The sequence below is a fragment of the Chanodichthys erythropterus genome, chromosome 22, assembly GCF_024489055.1.
Source record: "Chanodichthys erythropterus isolate Z2021 chromosome 22, ASM2448905v1, whole genome shotgun sequence".
Taxonomy (NCBI): domain Eukaryota; kingdom Metazoa; phylum Chordata; class Actinopteri; order Cypriniformes; family Xenocyprididae; genus Chanodichthys; species Chanodichthys erythropterus.
The window spans coordinates 5155478-5178481 of NC_090242.1; the positions used below are offsets into that span (position 1 = coordinate 5155478).

At 41.9% G+C, this 23004-nt stretch overlaps 1 pseudogene; it reads right to left on the reverse strand.

Annotated features, from left to right (window-relative positions):
- Positions 1–6934: 6934 nt before the first annotated feature.
- On the reverse strand, positions 6935–8860 carry LOC137013171 (uncharacterized; annotated as a pseudogene).
- Positions 8861–23004: the final 14144 nt, after the last annotated feature.

Sequence of the window (23004 nt, forward strand, 5' to 3'; positions counted from 1 at the left end):
TTAACAACATCGAGAGCTCAGCCAAACAGCTGATCATGGCTGTACAGGGTGGGTTTTTATGACTTATCTCCATAAATATATCTAGTAGTAGATCTAATACAAGGACTAAAAATACATTTTTCTTTTGCTGAAACTTCCTCGTCTTCTTCTCAACTCTTCCCCACAGCTCCTCCCACCACCGCACCGCACCGCATGCTTCAACCAACTGCAATGCAAGCAACACAACTTCTGAAACTCATCCTTTTCCTCCTACCTCTTACCCTTTTCCTTATCAGTATTTTCCAGTGCCAAATGCTCACCCTAGCATGAGGATGCCTCCGCTAGTGGCACAAGCGCTGATGTCATTTCTTCCCCTTCCCGTCCCCACCTCTTCACCTTTTCTTACTCCTTCACCTGTCCCAGGAGATGATTTTTGCTTGAGGATGCCTCCCCCCTCCCCAATACTTCTCTGTGTACTTGATCTTCCTTCTCTCTCTTCTCAGCAACACCACAATCAGCTCCTCCAAACGCTGTCGCCTCAGAACCTCCTCCAGTGGCAAACAATATCAGAGCAAAAATCCTCTCAGGTGCGGACATGGATTTAGGCTCTTTATTGTTCTTATTTCCTCCAACAGAGTCCAATCGCCAGGTGGACTGCGGCGATATTTTACTTTAAAAAACAATACACAGACTTCCTCATGCATACATACTGTCTTTGTCAGGAATTTGTATTGCTTTCAGCCGCTATACCAAAATAATATGCTCTGCTTTTCCCCATAGACGGCGCAAGCTGAATGATTATCTCTCCATCATAGCGGAGTTTGTGCTGTCTTATGGGGGTAGAAATTCCTATACATATCATAAACTCTTTTCTGCTAAATGTGCCGTTCGTGTTTCACAATGGAACCAGTGTCCTTATTGGGGAGCACTGGACACTAATCTCCATAACAGAGTTTTCCTCGGATGCCGAAACATCTCAAATTTCAATTTGCATATCCCTTGACCATTCCTCCCTGCCCAGAACAGAACCCGATCAAATCTACTAGTTATGTTCCGCGACCCGCTAGGGAGGATCACACTTTCAATAACAGAGTCACAAACATAGCCGCAAACAGGCAAGTATGTACTAACTTCAACAAAGGGAAATGCCCAAGACAACGCTGCCGCTATCTTCATATCTGCAACTACTGTTGCGGCGCCCATGCCAGCACTGTATGTCTGGTACTGAAACCTGTAAATAAAAGTGCAAAAATTTTCTCACCTAGCTGATGAATTATCTCATCAACCTGATGTTAACTTTACAAATTATCTGCTGTCTGGTCTCAAACATGGTTTTAAACCTGGGGTAGAACGTCAGCCCACTGTAATGTACCTTAGGTCATTTATTAGCTCAATTTAATTGTTACAGGGAATATGAATTGAATCAACTGTAAATGATTCACTGTAAATGATTCAGAATTAATATTTAACACTTCATCAATTATTCGTCCAGCGAAAATTGAGGTTAGAGTATTTTACCAATTCTGGATAAAATATTATTCTGCGGCCAACAGTAACAATATTTTATTATGATTATTGTTATTATTGTAATTATTATATTCTAAGCAAGAGGTAACTTGATCTTTTACGTTTAAGGCAGTAATTTGACACAAAGCACAAGAAACTCGTATATGTGAAAATCAAAACAAGATTTATTGACTACTTCTAATGATTACAGGAAACTAAGGCTAAACACACACACACACACACACACACACACACACACATACATACATGCACACACATTCACGGAGTTGATGAGTTATGAAAAGTCCCAAGTTCAGTGCTAACTTAACTCTAAACCTAAAGAATCAAGCCAAAGCTCTGCTTTTGTGATTTTCCTCAGGTTATAAGGAGTTTCACCAGTTTCCAGCAAGAGAGAGAGAAGTTTGCTTGTACCTGCGTTTGCTCTGACAGCTGAGGTAATCGGGTTGTTCCGTGACTCGTGTACAGCAGAATCCCGTTCTGGATTGGCTGTCTTTCAGGTGACGTCTTCTCGGGAAAGCCCTGTGGGTTGCGCGGAAGCTTTGAAGGATGTTGCTGGCTGGTGAAGCTGTTCTGATCTGAGCGTCTGGCTTGAGCGGCTCTCTTCTTGGGAGACTTTGGTCAGGTATTTCACAGAGGGTTTTGGAGTCTGGATGTGACGGCTGTTGAATGATCAGCGGCGCAGCTCGTGGTTGAAATCGGCAGCTGTTGGATGGAAAATCAGCCCCGATAAAGGATCTTCTCAACTTCTTCTTTTCAGCATGACCCAAGCAACTTTTCAGCCGTGGTCAAAGTATTTCTGACCGATTTCTGACTGGTTTCTGACCGACTTCTGACTTCCAGCTTCCAGCTTCTGACTCTGACAGTAGCTTGTTCGGACAGCATAGTTTTAAAGGAGCAATTCTGGCTCCATCCTTCAGATGCGATCCTCCAATGAGACGTTGCTACGGAGATTAGACACGCCTCGTCTATTGTCTATTGATCACATCGCGTGATATCTGCAGAACATTCTCCTGTTTTATTAACAACAATATAAAGTTTCTTAATATTTTCCTGATACTGAATTTCAATGTTTAATTCACACAGAATTACAGAGAATTATAAATTCTGCATTTAGAGCTCAAACATGACACACTTCTTACACACATATTACTAGACTGACCTAATTAAAAACAATGATTACAAGAGAAAGAAAATGTATACGGGAACACAAACATATAATGCATTGACTCCAACATATTAGTAATCACATCATAGCAAATGTTATTCTGGATATAGTTAATACTTTAAGTAATCGACAATTGTCCCTTTTGAGATTCAAGATTGAGTCCTTAAGCATAGTTTAAACTTTGACTGGAGTCACGAGTGACCGGGTCAGGATGGATTACTCAAACAAGGGAGGTATTGATAGGACAGATTTGTCTTTAAATCCGTTGATGGGTGTTTTCCTGTTCCGTCCGATAATACAAGAGGGTTTTGTGAGAGAATCAATAGATTTAATGTGATCAGACCCACGTGATAGGTTCTGATTAGTTTATTGCTGATGAGCAAAGAAGTCCTTTAGACAGAGTCCTTTGTTAAAAGAAGTCGTGTCATCACTTCTGTTAAGGCTAGGTTTTTCCTGTCAGGAAATGGATCTTTTGGACCAAATGAAGCTTTGTTCAATCATGCCTCTGGCTGATAAAGCCATTTGGTAACGTCTGTCGAACGAGTCCCTACAGAGCCCCCCTTTTGCTTGGCGAGGTTCCTGGTGCGAACGTCGGCAGGCACTGGAACAAGAGGCAGAGAGAGAACAGACACACACAAGACACAAACAACATCTCCATCACTGACTGAATTCTGGTGAAGGACTTGGGTATCTTGCATTAAACGGGTTCGGAACACTTCAACTAACATAGGGTCGTACTGTTTAAGATCAGTTGTAATTGGTGGTTTCGACTAATCTAATTGTCAGTGGTTCGACGAGGAGGTAGAGGCGTAATTTCAATCAGGTTGGTTGAGTTCTCGCGTTCAGGTTCTTGGTCAGTTCTATCATGTCGGAAAATGCGCGGGACGCCTGACGTGCATCTAGCGAAAGATTCTTGCACGGCATTCACTCGCTTGTGCAGGATGAAGGCCAGTGTCAAGGTCACAATATATCCTACAATAGTAGAGATGCAAAGTGCTGTGTCAGCAGTAGACCAAGACCGAATGAATGACACGCCAGCGGGCGGAAGGCGAGCTATAGCTTCTAAGGCTGTATCAACAGGAGTGAGATCTATAAGTTGCGTTCCTTCCTCCCTGATCCTCTCTTCCGATTCTGGATCGAGGACGAAGGAATGCTGTTTGAAGTACGGTGAGATTTCGAGTTCAGCCTAGTGCTCATCGTCGTGATACACTGCAAGATCGTCAATGTGGAGGATCGAGCCCTTAGGGACATTGATCCAGAGAGTTTGGTTAGGCAGGATAATGCGTGTGGCAGCTAGTGTCGGGTCTAATTGATTCTAGGCCGCAGAAGCCCTCGGTATTATCAAATACGAATGGTTTACTCGGGCAAAGGTAATAAATGTCTTTAATGAGTGTACACATTTTTAGGTTTGGGGCAAGGTACAACTGTTTGTTGTTGTCGTGGTACGCCACGACCTCAGGAGTGTGTATTTTGACATAGGTGTTCCTTTGCCAAAATCAAACATTCACAACATCTTTGAGCCGGTAAATATAATTCGAATCGATAATGGGCAAGCTGAAGAGGAAGACTGATGATAGCAAAAGAGGAGAAGGGAAAGCATAAGGAAAGAGAAAATAAAACACAAGGAGACACGAGGACACTGAGTTTACTAGAGCAAAGTGAGTGTCACATGTGTGAAGCAACTCCTTTCTACTAGAGGTTGTTCCTAGCAGTGCTGTGGAGGAGCATGTGTAAGTGTTGTGTAAAACAAAACCAGAAAAATAAAAGAAAAAACTTTCCCTAAAATGACAAAGTCATTAGTGTGGTGTAGAGTAGGTATTGTCGGTCTGTGTCAGTGGGTTTGAACCTCCCCCTTTTCCTGTCGGTTGGAACCTTGGTGCCTCTTTATCTGGTTAGAAAGACAGGCTTGTTGCGACCTTGTCTGATTTTGATTCGGTAGGCGACAGGTGAGAGCTTGTCCACAATCTCATGTGGTCCTGTCCAGTGAGGTAGGAATTTCTTTGACAGGCGATGGGGAGCTTTCTGCCTTGGCTGGGCAAAGCTGTAGTACCACACTTTGTCTCTGACATTGAGTTCTTGGTAAGAGGCCCTTTTATCGTAGTAGGCTTTACGACCTTCCGTGCTTCTTTGGAGGTTTTGTTGTGCGAAGGCGAAAGTCGCTCTCAGGTGCTGATGCAACTCTTCCAGATACTGGTGAGTGGTGTAGGCGGTGACGAGGTTCATGTCACCAGGTTAGTACAGCAGGTGTAGTGGTAGTGTCATTTGTCGCCCTGTCATCATTTCGAATGGGGCTACTCCGGTAGACCGGTGAGGGGTGGCCCTTATGGCGATCAGTACCAGAGGGAGCTTGATATCCCAATCCTTTTGGTTGGCGGACACATACTTCTTCAACATGCTTGCCACTGTCTTGTTGGCCTGTTCGACCTGCCCTGAGGACATTGGATGATGGCTTATGTTAAGCTTGGCCTGTATGCCCAGGAGTTTCCATACATCCTGCATAACCTCAGCAGTGAAGTGGGTTCCTCGGTCAGAGTTGACTCTTAAAGGCAGTCCAAATCTTGAGAAGATGTGGTTCATTAACAGGCAGGCTGTTGTTTCTGCTGTATCATTGGGAGCTGGGAGACACTCTACCCACTTTGTGAATTCGCACACCACGGTGAGGAAGTATTTGTTACCCCGTGTTGACCGTGGCAGGGGTCCTACCCAATCTATTTGGAGGTCCGACCATGGGAAGGTCATTCCTTTCTGTTGTAGTGGTGCTTTGTGGTTTGGGTTTGCCGGTTGGAACTGGCAACACCCCAGGCATACTTTTACATATTCTGTCACATCTTGCTGCATGCCAGGCCAATATGCTACTTGTTTGAGCATTTCATAGGTGGCCTTGGCGCCATGGTGTCCAGCGCATGGTGCATCATGGGCGTGTGTCAGCATTATTCCCCTTTGGCTCTGAGGAACTACAAGCTTTGGCGTAGTTAGGGGCTCAGGGACATATGTGAGAACGCCTTCCTTGAGATGCAGCATGTGCTTGATTGAGTGAAGGTGGCGGAGATCAGAGGACTTGGATAGGTCGGAGGTGGAAATGGGATGAGTTATCGTGTCGGAAATGTGAGCGACAATTGTTTGCAGCGTTGGATCCGACGCTTGGAGGGTGAGGAGATCATCAGCAGTGAACTGAAGTGAGAGGTCAACATGGGAGGAGGCGGGGGTCTGCGCGCCAGCGGCGTGCTGGTGGCGGGTTATGGCTGCAACTGAAGGGTTGGGTGGGAGGGATGGGAATTTCCAAGGCTCTCCATGTGATGCACCTGCTTTGGCAAGGGCATCGGTTTGGTCATTGAGATCTTTGTCTTGGACATTTATGGCAGTCATGATTCAGAGGGAACCTGAGTCTGAGTCAGACGCTTGCAATGAGCAGAGGAATGGGTCTTGGTTCCTGTTGCTTGAAGTGGAACTTGCTCTTGGTTTTGAACTTGCATCGTCAGTCAGTAGATGAGGGGCGGTGTCTGTGACTTGACACTGCGATTCGTTGGAGTTTACTGACTGGAGAGGCAGAGGCTCATGGACTTGCGTCCATATCTTCAGGTGCTTGAAGTCTATTAAGGGTTCAAAGTGGTTAAGCAGGTCCTTCCCAATGAGGAGAGGATATGTGTTGAGTGGTGAGACGTATACTAGGTGAACAAGGTTCATTGGTCCCACAGTTAGGTGAATTGGGGCCACATGTTTTAGTTGTAGGCCTGTGTGGGAATATGCTTGGAGGTTCAGCTCACACCTTTGAAGTTTAAAGGTTCCATTAGACCTCTTTGTTCTGCTCTGGACTTCTTCAAGGAGTTCTGTTGACATTAGGGTGATGTCAGCTCCAGTGTCGAGGAGGGCTTCGATCTTGATGTTTTGTTCGATGATAACGGAGAGGTAAAACTTTCTGGCTATAGCTTTCTCAATGAGATCACCCAGGAGTTGTGGGACTGGAGTTTGGGATGAGAGAGGTAGGATGTCAGTATTTATTTCGTTTTCTTCGGAGGAGTGGCAGACGACCAAGACAGCACTTTCAGGAACTGGAGTGGTTTCCACAGCAGGTGTTTGTTAGATGCTGCTGTCATCTGACCCATCTGGTGTTGGATCAGTTTCTGACTGTTTTGTGGGATGTTCAGGTGGGACTTCTTGTCCGTTTGAAGTTATAGTGCTTGTGGTTCTCTGGGAGAGAGATGAGGTGCTGTTCTCTGGGGTGTGTTGAGTCAGGTGGTCGCTGCCATCTCGTCCGGCCACTAGTCAGGAGGAATCTGGTTTCTCTTTCTTTTCCCACTTCCGGTTATCCTCCTTTCGTTGGAAGAACTCTTTCATCATCATTTTCATCAGCTCTTGAGAGTCAAAACAAGGTGAAGTCTTTTGTTCTGGTATGGATTCATTTTGAGCTTGGTCAGCTTGGAATCTTTGTGAGTTTTTTCGTCGATTCCTTAGGCTGGTTGCTCCAGGGTGTGTTTGTCATTTTCCCTTGGATTCCCATGAGCCTTTTCCTCTGGGGTTTCCAAATGAGCTTGGCTGATTCCAAGTTTTTTCCCAATGACTCTCATGAGGTCTTGATTGGTTCCATGAATTTTCCCAGTGACGTCCCGGTGAGCGTTGTCCTCCACGTGGTCCATCCCAGCGGTTGTCTCTCTGTTTAGGTCGAGTACCAGTGTGGGAGTCCCACTCTCTTTTGGACGAGGATGCATTCCACTCTTTGGGTGTCGGCTTGGCGAGGTCTTGACGCTGGGTGCCCTCTAGGGCCAGCCCTTGACTCTGTGTGTTGAAGTCAAGAACTGTGGTGGTTTTGGTGCCCTTTTCTAAGGCCATCTTCTGTTTGCAGTAAGCTTTGTGCGCCAAGTCTCTTAACTGTTGAGCACTCATTGTGCGTGGACAGGCAAGGACGCCAAGATGGTGGCTCACCCCAGGATGGAGATTTCTCAGGAAGAGAGTTTTGAAGTTCAATTCTTCCTCCATATTCTGTTCGTTGCGAGACCCGAAGTACGCTAGCCTGAGTCGGCTATAGAAGACTTGAGGAGATTCATGACGACCTTGTTTTGTTTCCAGGGCAGCCACTAGTCCTTGTTCTGACTCAGGGTCGGCAAACTCTTTAATGAGAGCTTCTCGGAGCAGGTGGTAATCAGTCTTTGTGTGGGCAGGCTGCCGGTCCAGGAAGCTGCGCACTTCAGAGCTGGATGTGGCTTTGAGCAAATAAAGTCTATCTTTGTCAGTGACATTGGGTCTCATCTCCAGATGGAAGTCAATATCTTGCAGATAATTCTGAACATTTGGACTACCTGGCACATTTGGAGTGAATTTGCCAATGTTTCTAGCAAGCTTGTCAAGGTCTCTGAGGTCCAAGCCATGAGATGATCTGTGGCTGGCTGGAGCACGTTCTTTTAGCTTAGTGGGGAGGTAGGATTCTTCGGAGGGAGCTGGTGACTGTTTTGGCACTGCCCCCTTCTGATCATGTGCCAGTCCAGGAACAGGGGAGCCGGTCCTGCTTGGCAAAGGTGAAGTTGGTGTCCGACGTGTTCTTGACGGCTCACAGCGCAATTCATATGCATGCTTGAGTTCCTCTTTAATACTGTCGCACTCTTCTTTGATTTAGTCAAGCTGACGTGTTAGGCGGCTGACCTCATTTCTTGACTCATTCAGGGGAGTTTCGAGAGCTTTAATTCGGCTGTTCTTGTCTCTGAAGTCAGCCTTTGCTTTTTCCAGTAGCTGTTCTGCGTACTATAGCTTGTCGGAGAGATCAGCGTAGTCTGTTCTGCCTCGCTCCATTTCTTGCATAGTAGCTGCTCGGGTCTCTTTTAGCCTGTTGATCCCCTCTTTTGCGCCTTGTTCCACTTCATCAGGCCCTTCTTGTCGTTCCTGAGCATCCAGCTCCAGCTGTTCGATGCGTAGTTGTGCACGTGTCAGCTCCTGCTGGCGATGGGCGGCTTGCCTGTCGCTCAGTTTGAGGGTGGCGATGAGTGTGTGGCTTAAGGAGCCGGTGATCTTGGCTAGTTCTTTGTGACTGTAGCTCTGGCTTGGGTCTTGTTTCATGAGGCTTGCTATGTTGTCATCCAGCTGGTCCTGTGTCTGATGCTTTAGTGTTTCAGCGGCTTTAGGTAGGATGCTGTCTGTTACAACACTTAGCCAGCTCTCCATGTCCTCCCAGTGTCCAGCAGGGTCTGTTTTGCGAGACATGTTTTTGGCACTGTGAGGGAGATCTAAACTGACACAGACCTTGAAGAAAAGAACAAAACAAAACACAACGAAACAAAACACACAAGCAGGGCAAATCAAAGGTGTAAGGGTGCAATGTCAAGTGTGGGCTAATGGGAGTGAGTAATGAGTGTGTAAATGTGCAGGTAAGGTCCTCTCGTGGATGTGCTTCTAACTCGGAGTCTCTGCGAAAAGAATCAGTAAGCACACACAGGTAGCACAGCTAGAGAAGAGCAGGAGAAAAGAAGAGCAGGAGAAAAGAAGAGCACGAAACAACAGAATAGCATTTAGCGAAGAGCAGAATAATAATGGGGTGCTTCCAGTTTCCCTATAAAATGAAGTTTCTGTCTTTAACACTGTTTGCAGAATGAGTTTTGTAAAATTTAATTTAGAAGGATAGTTCTACACAGGGGTTTTGAAAAGGATTTCAAAGTACTAGGACTGTGATTGTTATTAAAATTCCCTTCAGGGCGAAAGAAAAACAATAACAATGACAGTATTGGTTTCTCAGCTAGTAGGATTGACAACCATGCACCACTCAAAGCGCTTCTAGGTGCGTGCTCGGGGTTTATGGACGCCTACCAGTCTCCTTGTGGACCTGCTTGAGCCTAGGCTGAGTAGGATAACAGGATGAGGAGGGAAGGTAAAGTGAGTGTCATACTATTTTAAAAGAAGTGTTCCGTTTCCCAAATATTTGTTAAATATTTCTCAAACACTCTGCTTTTATGACTTTCACAGGTACAATTCCAAAAACCAGCAGCAGTAGTCAAACCAGAAGAGGACAGCTGAGAGAGAGAGAGAGAGAGAGAGAGAGAGAGAGAGAGAGAGAGAAGAAGAGAGTGAAGTTTTGCTCCCAAAATTTGGAAAAATTACAGGGTTGACTGAGTGGTGGCGCTAGGGAGTCGCTACACCTAGGGGGTTAGCTTGCTGCTCTAGCAGGACAAGTTAACTGACCCAAGTATTGAGGAAGACCCCCAAAATTTTCCTTAAATGAATGAATTAAACCAAAGACTGAGGGAGTGAAAGTCTGAGACTAAACTTTATTTTAAATGAATTTTGAATTCAAATTTGGAAGTTGTGAATTAAAATTGTAATGGGTGCAGCGTTAAACATTGAGAGCAATTATAATCAAATTAATCAATCAAGTATCATCTGAATTAGGGAAGCCCAAATCCTAATTAATGACTAATGAAATTAAAATTTCAAAGCAATAATTATTAGTTAATGATTAAAATTGCCAGATGTTTGTAAGCAACTACAATTAAATTAATCCACAAATATCCATACCATATGAAAGCTAAACTAAAATTGATTATGAACTTGATTTTCAATTAAAATTGAAATCGAATTAAAGTTTCCAATCAAAAATTCATATTCCCAGATGTCATTAAAATCAGTAAGAGCAGTTACAAATAACAGGAAATGTCTTCAAATGTAATCTGGATGATTGCTAAATATAAAACAAAACCGTGTTTAACTGACAAGAGTACATTTAGGAGAGAGACAACTCTTCAACAAATGAGAACAAAACAGGTTTATTAATTTAACATTTGTCACGTTCTCTCAAATGGGAGGAGATGAGAAAAAAAAAAATAGATGTGCAAGTTAGAGAGAGAGGGAGGTGAAAGCACAAGAGTGAATTAAAGTTCAGTAAGAAAGAAGTCATTCCAACTCTGCAACATTGCATTCAGACCACAAAATGCTATGCTAGCCACTAGCCCTTTAGCAATGCTACTAGCTTTACATAGACTGTAATGCAACCGCGTTAGTTTTAGCTAGCTCAGCTTGTGCTAAGCTTTGTTTACACACAGTTGAATATGGCGCTGGCAGACTGCGAATGCGCACTTAAAGGTTATCCCGGAAAAGGTTTCTTAGGGCTTCCGGGTTACAGCTGTCACTGTCGTGGTGACCGTGACGCACAACCATAGACAGCGCACAACAAAGAATACACTTGTTCTATACTCTTTGCACACAGATAACAAACATACAAAATCACATTAATCATTGAACTGACGGCGTAGTTCTCAATGACAATGAACCATTCAGCTTCTCATGTTTCAGAGCTGAACAACACCCACAAGTTAGAGTGAGGCACATTAATCCACATATTTTTCTGCAATTAATAATAGTAACATTACTGAGATCTCGGCGATCTGAATCATTCGTGTCCGTTTCTGGACACGCAATAACATGCAGGATTTACTGCAACAATACTTGATCAAGAATTTTCAAAATAATCCCATTCAAATCAAACTCAGACACGTATAGTGTTTACGAGTATTAATATCTCATCTCACGAATGAGCGGATATAGGCGGCACATTAGGTAACTACTCTCTAATGTGACCATGCAGGGATTTTAGCTTAGTTGAAATAACATTGGAACACGCAATATTATCCACTATAGCTAAGGCCTTAAAAGGGACGAAAGCAAGGAACACGCTTACTCTGTCCTGGTGCGCTCTCAGGCGACTTTCTTTTCGTCTTGGCAGACAATCTTAGATTCATTTACTGCAGTTTTAACAACCACAACAAAACGTACAGACAAACAACTCGAGTTCAGATTTCATTCATCCACCGCGCCTTATGTGCAATCCTGACAATCAAAAGCCTTGTTTCTGTTTCTAATCTATCTCCCGGATCAATAGAAAAGATACAATCACACAAGTTACTTGTTTTGTGTACAAATTAGATTAAACTGCCCGCATTCTCCACCATTATGTAATGTACCTTAGGTCATTTATTAGCTCAATTTAATTGTAACAGGGAATAAGAATTGAATCAACTGTAAATGATTCACTGTAAATGATTCAGAAATTAATATTTAACACTTCATCAATTATTCGTCCAGCGAAAATTGAGGTTAGAGTATTTTACCAATTCTGGATAAAATATTATTCTGCGGCCAACAGTAACAATATTTTATTATGATTATTGTTATTATTGTAATTATTATATTCTAAGCAAGAGGTAACTTGATCTTTTACGTTTAAGGCAGTAATTTGACACACAGCACAAGAAACTCGTATATGTGAAAATCAAAACAAGATTTATTGACTACTTCTAATGATTACAGGAAACTAAGGCTAAACACACACACACACACACACACACACACACACATACGTACATGCACACACATTCGCAGAGTTGATGAGTTATGAAAAGTCCCAAGTTCAGTGCTAACTTAACTCATAACCTGAGGAAAATCACAAAAGCAGAGCTTTGGCTTGATTCTTTAGGTTTAAAGGAGTTTCACCAGTTTCCAGCAAGAGAGAGAGAGAGAAGTTTGCTTGTACCTGCGTTTGCTCTGACAGCTGAGGTAATCGGGTTGTTCCGTGGCTCGTGTACAGCGGAATCCAGTTCTGGATTGGCTGTCTTTCAGGTGACGTCTTCTCGGGAAAGCCCTGTGGGTTGCGCGGAAGCTTTGAAGGATGTTGCTGGCTGGTGAAGCTGTTCTGATCTGAGCGTCTGGCTTGAGCGGCTCTCTTCTTGGGAGACTTTGGTCAGGTATTTCACAGAGGGTTTTGGAGTCTGGATGTGACGGCTGTTGAATGATCAGCGGCGCAGCTCGTGGTTGAAATCGGCAGCTGTTGGATGGAAAATCAGCCCCGATAAAGGATCTTCTCAACTTCTTCTTTTCAGCATGACCCAAGCAACTTTTCAGCCGTGGTCAAAGTATTTCTGACCGATTTCTGACTGGTTTCTGACCGACTTCTGACTTCCAGCTTCCAGCTTCTGACTCTGACATTAGCTTGTTTGGACAGCATAGTTTTAAAGGAGCAATTCTGGCTCCATCCTTCAGATGCGATCCTCCAATGAGACGTTGCTACGGAGATTAGACACGCCTCGTCTATTGTCTATTGATCACATCGCGTGATATCTGCAGAACATTCTCCTGTTTTATTAACAACAATATAAAGTTTCTTAATATTTTCCTGATACTGAATTTCAATGTTTCATTCACACAGAATTACAGAGAATTATAAATTCTGCATTTAGAGCTCAAACATGACACACTTCTTACACACATATTACTAGACTGACCTAATTAAAAACAATGATTACAAGAGAAAGAAAATGCATACGGGAATACAAACATATAATGCATTGACTCCAACATATTAGTAATCACATCATAGCAAATGTTATTCTGGATATTGTTAATACTTTAAGTAATCGACAATTGTCCCTTTTGAGATTCAAGATTGAGTCCTTAAGCATAGTTTAAACTTTGACCGGAGTCACGAGTGACCGGGTCAGGATGGATTGCTCAAACAAGGGAGGTATTGATAGGACAGATTCGTCTTTAAATCCGTTGATGGGTGTTTTCCTGTTCCGTCCGATAATACAAGAGGGTTTTGTGAGAGAATCAATAGATTTAATGTGATCAGACCCACGTGATAGGTTCTGATTAGTTTATTGCTGATGAGCAAAGAAGTCCTTTAGACAGAGTCCTTTGTTAAAAGAAGTTGCGTCATCACTTCTGTTAAGGCTAGGTTTTTCCTGTCAGGAAATGGATCTTTTGGACCAAATGAAGCTTTGTTCAATCATGCCTCTGGCTGATAAAGCCATTTGGTAACGTCTGTCGAACGAGTCCCTACACCACTCAGAATATCATCTGCGATAATCTTCAGTCTGCTCTAGCAGAGCCTGAAGTAGTAGACGAACTAATCAAAAAGAAAATCGAATCAGGTTTTATGACCCTGGGTCGTTGGTCATCAGAAGCTTTCAAAACCTACATCCGATCCAGTCGCTTCCACATCAGAAACACGCAACCAGCCTTAACCCATTAAATCATTAATTCCCATAACCCGTGCACCAGCCCACATTTTCAAATCAATTCCATTATATCGCCGTATTCACGCCAGCTAAAACCAACCATTGTAATTTGTTTTAGACTTTTAGTTTATATATTTTTACAACAATTGCAGATTCCCCCGTTTGCACGGAGTGTGGGCTCCCTGTTTGTGAGCCAGGCTCAGTCCCTCTCCCAAAGCGCCGGTTGAGCCCTCCCGTTCGAATAGCAGTGAGAGCCTGCCTGATTTAGACGTCGTCGGAAGCTCACATTAGTGTCGCAGCGTGGGCTCCCCGTTCGTGGGCGGCAAAGGGTCTATCCCCGTGTCCCAGCTCAAATCACTGATCGAACCCTCCCGACCGAATGCAGTGGGCACCCTCGGTTCAACTGCAGGCAGGGCCTACCCATACGATGTCACAAGCAATTTCATCCAAAGCTCCCGTTGGATGCTGCAAGGGCCCTCCTGATCGAAGGGCTAAACTCAATCCCAAATCACGCTCGTACAATCTTGCGCCATACGCAAGAGCTTACAGTTCAACTGCTGGCGGGACTTACCCGTTCGTTGCCGTGAGCATTAAGACCCCATCGGATGCTGCGAGAGCCCTCCTGGACGAACGGTCAAGCTCGATTTTGCAAATACCTTCTCATGCCCTTCACTTTTTTGGGGGGTTATTTTCACTTCACTTTATCATTGCTGTCCTGTGCTTACTTGGCTTTTTTGGGGGAGTACTCTGGGTTTAGGCCAAATTCCGAGCTCGGAGCCCTCCTCCGGACAGCACGACAAATACGCATAAATTACTATACAAATTACTGTATTTAGATTTCATGTAGTGTAAACTGGTGAATTATTCTAGTCATAATGCTGGACAATGAGACAGTCCTACATGTCAGATGTGTAGTTTCCTCCGTGCCTTCGTGCTGATGTTGCTGACATCTTATGTGGAGCTCAAAAGGTACCCTGTGCCAATAGAGCCATGTGGGTGTCCATTCAGGCAGAGTGTCCAGGGGCCGTATTCACAAAACATTTTATCTTACCACTAAGAGTTCTCCTAAATAGCAGTAAAAGTTCTTAGCTAAGAGTTTTCTCTTAAAACCTATTAACAAAGCTGCTGAGACCAACTTTTACTAAGGAATAGACTGAAGTCTTAAGCTAAGATTAAGGGCGGGGCTGACCTCGTTGCTATGGAGTAAACACACAGTGATTGGCTGAAGGGGAGGAGTCAGCGATTTAATCATAGAAACATTGTAGAATGAGGTGTCATGTTTCCATATTAAAATAAAGGTTTAAAAATACAAATATTGCCCTATTCAAAATAAAATGTTGCCATATTGTTGCCATAAAGTTTTTAAAATATAGGCTAAGTGTCACTAATTAAACTAGTATATATATAATGAATATAATGAAAGTGCTGCAGTTCAAGGTTCCTTATATGACTTTAGGGGGACGTTCCATTTTGGTTATTTTATGGTCAAAAAAAGAACGTTACAAAGAGAATATTTGGGACATTAACAGAACGTTCCCACACGGTCCTCTGTTGATCGTTTAATAACGTTCCATTTTGGTTATTTTATGGTCATGCATGAATGTTACAAAGAGGACATTTGGGAAGTTAACAGAATGTCCTATAGTGATAGTCCCCTAAACATTCCTAGAACGTCCTGAATGTTCCCTGAAGGTCCACCAAATAACGTTCCCCAAACCTTAAAAGAACTCCACATCGTGACTGTCTCTGAATGTTCTGGGAACGTTACTAGGTGACAGGTTACCCCGCTAGAAATTTTACGTTCCCAGAACATTCTCAGAACGTCCCCACTGGTGTTGAGTAACGTTCCCATTATGTTCAGAGACGGTCACGATGTGGAGTTGTTTTAAGGTTTGGGGGACGTTATTTGGTGGACCTTCAGGGAACATTCAAGACATTCTCTGAACGTTTAGGGAACCACACTTTATTTAGAAATGTTCTCAGAACGTCCCTGCTGCCCTTTTCAAAAACATGAATTGAAAATTAGAGCTAAATTGACTAATAAAAGTTTTTGTTTCTTTGTTTCTTTCATACACATCTTCTTAATGAGGTGTAGATGTTTTATCAAAATTTATAAATGTCACCGTTATGGAGGTAAGCGCTTGTTTTAGCTGGGCTCCTGACCCTTGACAATTTGACTTTAGTTTTTCTCCAATTGTTGTAACTGTGTTTTTCTAAAGCATTTGGTACAATAAAAAATTGTGAAAAAATTAAAGTCTGTTCAAATTGGTTTTGGATGCTTGATTATTGATGATGATATAAACTCATACAGTGGTCTTATTCACAAATCTTTGAAAATTGTGTTATCATTCATCTAGACATAATGCAGGATTATGAAAGTTTTTATCCTTATGCAGAAATTATTCAGACAGTATCACGTAGATTCACACAGACATCAAGATTCTGCATATGATCCTCAACAATGGTGACAAAATTTTCAGATAAACACTGAACATCACAAAACAAGCTACAAAAAAGATATTTTAGTGACACCATCGCTGAGGATCATACGCTGATTCATGATGTCTGTGTGAGAAACACTGCTCAAAACTCTGCATAATGTATTAAAAAACTAATAAAAAAGGGGGTAAAAACACCTTTAATTAATGCAAAAACGCAATTTAATACACTCAGTTTACATTTTGGTGATGATCAATGAATCAGGACACTCCATGATGATTGTATCACCAGCACAAAACAACCAAATTCATCTGATGAACTAATGTGTTTTGATAACACAGTTAAAGCAGCCAGAGAAAATCAAATGTTAAAAATGGCAAGAATCAAGAGCACATCTAAAGCAAACGCTCTCCTCTATAACGGTGACTTCAAACTTTATTATTTTCTATAAAACACAAACGCAGAAGGCGATGTTCTCGTGACCTTGTTCAACTTTGCCTAAAAGTTCTCTAAAAGTGACAAAAATTCTAAAACTTTACAGAACATTTGGGACATAAAACGTCCTCTTTTGGTAATGAAAGTGCTGCAGTTTAAGGTTCCTTATATGATTTTAGGGGGACGTTCCAATTTGGTTAATTTTATGCTCACACAAGAACGTTACAATGAGGATATTTAGGACATTAACTGAACGTTGCTACATGTTTTTTTTGTTGGTCATTTAATAACGTTCCCGATATGAGTTTAGGGGAACGTTTTATTTTGGTTATTTTATGGTCATGCAAGAACGTTACAAAGAGGACATTTGGGAAGTTAACAGAACGTCCTATAGTGATAGTCCCCTAAACACGTCCTGAATGTTCCTTAAAGGTCCACCAAATAACGTTCCCCAAACCTTAAAAGAACTCCACATCGTTCTTGCATGACCATAAAATAACCAAAATAGAACGTCCCCTGAAGTCATATCGGGAACGTAATTAAATGATCAACAGAGGACCATGTGGGAACATTCTGTTAATGTCCCAAATCTCCTATTTGTACACTGTAAAATGTAATTTTTTGTAATTAGTGTAGTTTACTTATAAAGCTTAATTAAACTGTTGGGTTTACATAAAAAAAACTTACGGAAACCGATTGCCTTAAATTTAGCAAGTAAGTTAACTCATCATTTTGAATTGATAAAACTAGCTTCCACACAGTACAGAGTACTTAGAAATCTTGAGGATTGGTAATTCAATTTTACAAATTGAGTACTTAGTTCAGTCATGTTAAAAATCTTGTTCACATTATGTAGAAACTGCCTTAAATTTCTCAAGCATTTTTTACTCTGTTGCAACAATGGACCATATATTTATTTGTATTTATTAAACTGGAGATACTGTTGAAAATAATAAAGTTTGATGTCACCATCATGGTGGAAAGTGTTTGCTTTAGTTGGGCTCTTGACCTTGACTTTTAATATTAGTGTTTCTCTGGCTGTCGTAACTCAGTGTTTGTAAGACACAGCTGTTATGGTGAAAAAAGCCAAGAGAAATACTGGGATTGATCTGTACCACTGATTCTTGATGTCTCCGTGTGTCTATATAGTCCAAAATGTTTTTTGACTAACATATTAAAAATATGATTTCAACAGTGCGCCGTCTCTTGCTATAGTTTCATTGGTTATTAAAAACAAATAAGTGACAAACCACACTTTTCACACTTTTGATTAAGAATAAACCTCAGGATTAAATCTGTGGGTATTCAACGATATCATCAGGAAAGATGCAACAGATCAATCCCAGTATTTCTCTTGGCTTTTTTCACCATAACAGCTGTGTCTTACAAACACTGAGTTACGACAGCCAGAGAAACACAAATGTTAAAAGTCAAGGTCAAGAGCCCAACTAAAGCAAACACTTTCCACCATGATGGTGACATCAAACTTTATTATTTTCAACAGTATCTCCAGTTTAATAAATACAAATAAATATATGGTCCATTGTTGCAACAGAGTAAAAAATGCTTGAGAAATTTAAGGCAGTTTCTACATAATGTGAACAAGATTTTTAACATGACTGAACTAAGTACTCAATTTGTAAAATTGAATTACCAATCCTCAAGATTTCTAAGTACTCTGTACTGTGTGGTAGCTAAACCCAACAGTTTAATGAAGCTTTCTAAGTAAACTCAACTAATTACATTTTACAGTGTAACGTTCTTTTTTGACCATAGAATAACCAAAAGAGAACACCCCCCTAAAGTTATATAAGGAACCTTGAACTGCAGCACTTTCATTACCAAAAGAAGACGTTTAAGGAACGTCCCGAATGTTCTGTAAAGGTTCAGAATTTTCATCACCTTTTGAGAACTTTTAGGGAACGTTGCGCAAGGTCCTGAGAATGTTGCCTTCTATGTGGGAGGTTGTCCTGCTAAAAATTTTACGTTCCCAGAACATTCTCAGAACGTCCACTGGTATTAAGAACATTGTCTAGTATGTTCAGTTCAGTAATGTTCAGTTTAATGTCCTAAATATCCTCATTGTAACGTTCTTATGTGACCATAAAATAAACCAAATTGGAACGTCCCCCTAAAATCATATAATGAACCTTGAACTGCAGCTCTTTCATAACCAAAAGAGGACGTTTTATGTCCCAAATGTTCTGTAAAATTTGGTTTGTAATAAGTGAAGATGCAGAGATCTAGAGAGATCTGGGGCCGTATTCACAAAACATCTTAAGGCTAAAAGTAGCTCCTAAATTGCCGATTTAGGAGAAACTCTTAAAAATAATGGGCGTGTCAGTCCTAATTTTAGGACTCCTACATTTTTGCTCTAAGAGTATTTCACAAAGCATTTTAGCGCTAAAACTAGCTCCTAAATCTGTGAAACGTTAGGAGTAGTCAAGAGGACTCCTAAGTCACTAAGACCAAATCACAATCAGTCCTAATCCACACAAAGACACTGAAAACCATTGAGGGAATAGAGGATAGAGCCTTAGGTGCTGAACATTTTCTTCATAAATGCAATAAAATGCAATGCAATAAAAAAAAATGTAATTTATAGATTTGAATCAGTGCCAAAAATTAATCTTTAACAAATAAATAAATATTGTCTGATTACCTGTGGCAGTGGTTTACATGGGTTCACACTTACAAATAATTGAATAGAGTAAAAAAAAAAAAAAAAAAAAAAAAAAAAAATATATATAAATATATATATAATATATATATATATATATATATATATATATATATATATATATATATATAATATATATATAATCTCATCTGTGTATTTATTCCTCTTCTCGTGCTGATGAGAAAGACCGTTTGAATGTGTTTCTCCCAAACTTTGTTTATAAAACATAATTTGTCGGTTGAATTCTGCATTCTCTTGAGATGCAGACATCCAAGAGGTGGACAATTAACTGGATAGTTTAATTAGTGACACTTAGCCTACATTTTAAAACCTTTATGGCAAAAATATGTCAACATTTTATTTTGACTGTGGGAACATTTTTATTAAAAAAAACATTTATTTGAATAGGGCAACATTTGTATTTTTAAACCTTTATTTTAATATGGAAACATGACACCTCATTCTACAATATTTCTATGATTAAATCACTGACTCCTCCCCATCAGCCAATCACTGTGTGTATAGTCCATAGCAACGAGGTCAGCCCCGCCCTTACTCTTAGCTTAAGACTTCAGTCTATTCCTTAGTAAAAGTTTGTCTCAGCAGCTTTGTGAATAGGTTTTAAGAGAAAACTCTTAGCTAAGAACTTTTAGGAGAACTCTTAGTGGTAAGATAAAATGTTTTGTGAATACGGCCCCTGTTATTGTTTAATGTTGTTTCTGTTATCTGAGTTTTATGTGTCACCATTGTGCTGAAGGGTAGCTCCTGTGCTTCAGTCAGTGATGATCCAGAAACACTGATGTTCTGCTGCATGTTGCTTTATTTAAAGACAGTAACCGTGTAGTTACTGATGCAGTGATACAGCAGTTACATTAGCTCATGTGTGTGTTTTTGTCAGCTAATGATTTAATGCAAGAGATTTGCAATTTAAAGAAAAGGTTTCAAAATATTAATTATGAAAATACCTTTATAGAGCTTTAAGTGAAAATAGTTTTTGTTTGAACAGCCACTTTTATTAGTCAAGTTTTTGACAAGGGCAGCGGGGACGTTCTGAGAACATTTCCAAATAAAGTATGGTTCCCTAAACGTTCAGAGAATGCCTTGAATGTTCCCTGAAGGTTCACCAAATAATGTCCCCCAAAACTTAAAAGAACTCCACATCGTGACCGTCTGTGAACATAATGGGAACTTTACTCAACACCAGTGGGGACGTTCTGAGAATGTTCTGGGAACGTAAAATTTCTAGCGGGGTAGTGACTTAGGAGTCCTCTTGACTACTCCTAACGTTTCACAGATTTAGGAGCTAGTTTTAGTGCTAAAATGCTTTGTGAAATACTCTTAGAGCAAAAATGTAGGAGTCCTAAAATTAGGACTGACACACCCATTATTTTTAAGAGTTTCTCCTAAATTGGCAAGTTAGGAGCTACTTTTAGCCTTAAGATGTTTTGTGAATACGGCCCCAGAACTCCATAGGCATGCACATCTTTGCCAGGGTACGCACCCTTCCAAGAGAGTTACCATTATTACCTACATGGTTACCTTAGCAAGCGATGGGCTTTTAGTCGTCGACGTGACACACCCCTGTCAAACACCAGTGAGTGCATTGTGTTTCCAAGGTCAGTGTTAAATGGTTTGCTTATGTCATTGCACATCAGGTTAGTTCACTCCTCGGCACACCAGTTGAGACTTGTTGTTGGCCGGTACTTCTATGCGTTGGACTTGGAGTCGGCCATCCAGCTTACCAGTAAGGCATGTCATCAATGTGCTGCACTGGCACAGTCCCCAGTGTTCGCGGTTGAGCAGTGCAGCTGTGATCCACCTGAGACAGTCGGGTCTACCTTCACAGCTGACGTGCTTAAACGTGAACGTCAGCTCATCCTGGTCATTTGTGAGGGTGTGATATCCTTCACAGCTGCTTTGATAGTTAATGACGAGCAGAAAGAAACGTTGCGGGATGGTATTGTATTCTTGTGCATTGGCCTTTGTCCGCTCGGTGGCCCCTTTGCTGTAGTTAGAACTGACCCAGCACCAGGTTTCTCAGCACTGGCCAAGGACACAGTGCTTGCTCAATTCAGACTGGCCATTGAGGTTGGTGATGCTAAAAATGGCAACAAAAATCTGTTAGCTGAAAAGGCTATCCAGGAGCTACAAGGTGAGATTTTAGGCATCTAGAACCACACTGTGGGGTTGTCACCCCCCTGATACTGTCTGTAGCTATCGCTCGGTTAAATAGCCATATCCGTTCATGTGGCATGTCAGCCAATGAGATGTTGTTTCAGCATGATCATTTCTCTCTCGAGCAGTTGCGTAGCATGCGCAATGCCTGGCTAACTACCCCCACAGTGTTAAGGCAAAGGCACCATGGAGTCGGGGTGCACCTAGCCCAGATATTAGCCCTGGTGACCTTATGTACCTGTATAGTGACAACAGTAAGTCTCAGGCTCAAAATCAATATATCGTGCTTTGTTCAGATGGAACGTGGTGCAGCGTCCATAAGTTTATGGGTTCCCAGCTGCGACGTGCTTCCTATAGGGTTCACTTAAATGACTGTTATAAGGTTGACTCTTTCCCAAGTGTCATAGGTCATTGTGAAGACGGTGCAGCATCTGAGAGTGAAGAGGAGTGCGAAGTGCCACTTTAAGCTCCCTGGTGTGATCCTGATATCCCCTTAGTGATAGCGAGGCCTGCTTCACCCCCGAGGTCTGATGGCAGCAGACTCCAGGAGGGTAGGAATATGTCCCCATCTTGTTCGGTGGAGATCCTGTGTCACGAGTTGGCCTCCCTCTCCGCTGTCCCAGTGCAGGCTCCTCAGCGGTCTGTCCGTCTCCGTCGGCTCCTCGACAAGTTTAAGAATTATGAACTGCAATAGATGGGCTGCCTTCTTCTGTATCCTTGTTTTGGCTTAAAGGATGTTGTGTTGATGAATTGCATATTCTATGAGGCTCCATAAGGCTCTGCTGTGCTGTTGGCATATCTTGTGTTGTCACATGCCACTTTCTTGTTTCCGTTTGTGTGTTTCACAAGTCAACAGGTGCCGGAGAAGAGGGTGTATGATCTGGAAGGAAAGTGGGCGGCACCAGTATATGGAGTGTGATGTGAATTGTGACGTGATTCTTTATGCTAAATGTTGACCAGCAGACCTGGGTGGAGCATGCACGTGTGCTATTGGCTTGTTGTCGTGTATGCAGTCCCCATTAAAGGCTTGACCAAACTGTTCTCTCGTGTCAGCAATTCATTGTTCCTCATCTATACACTGGCGTAGGCTATTAAGAAAATGTAATGCTCTGCATGTAATGTAATCCACTTTGTACATACTCACAGCTTAGTAAGGTAGGCATTCCTTCAGCATGGCGTAGTGCAGGGGTGTCCAACCCTCCTCTTGGAGAGCTACCGTCCTGCAGACTTCAATTCCAACCCTGCTCCAACACACCTGTCTGTAATTATCAAGCAACCCTGAACACCTTGATTTGCTGGTTCATGTGTATTTGATTGGGGTTGGAGCTGAAATCTGCAGGATGGTAGCTCTCCTGGGGCCTCATTTATAAAGCATGCATACGCACAGATTTGATCTTAGAGTGCGTGTATGCTTAAGTCCACGCCAACGCTCATATTTATAAAAATGGTCTTTGCCGTGGAAAACTGCTTAGCGTCACGTCAGGGTCTGAGCAGACATGCACACTATTCCTTGTCAGATTACTGCAGGTTTTTGGAAATCTAAGCTATTCTTGCAGCTCACCATTCTAAATGAAAGGATTTGGATGATGACTGGTGATCTTTTATATGTAAATGAC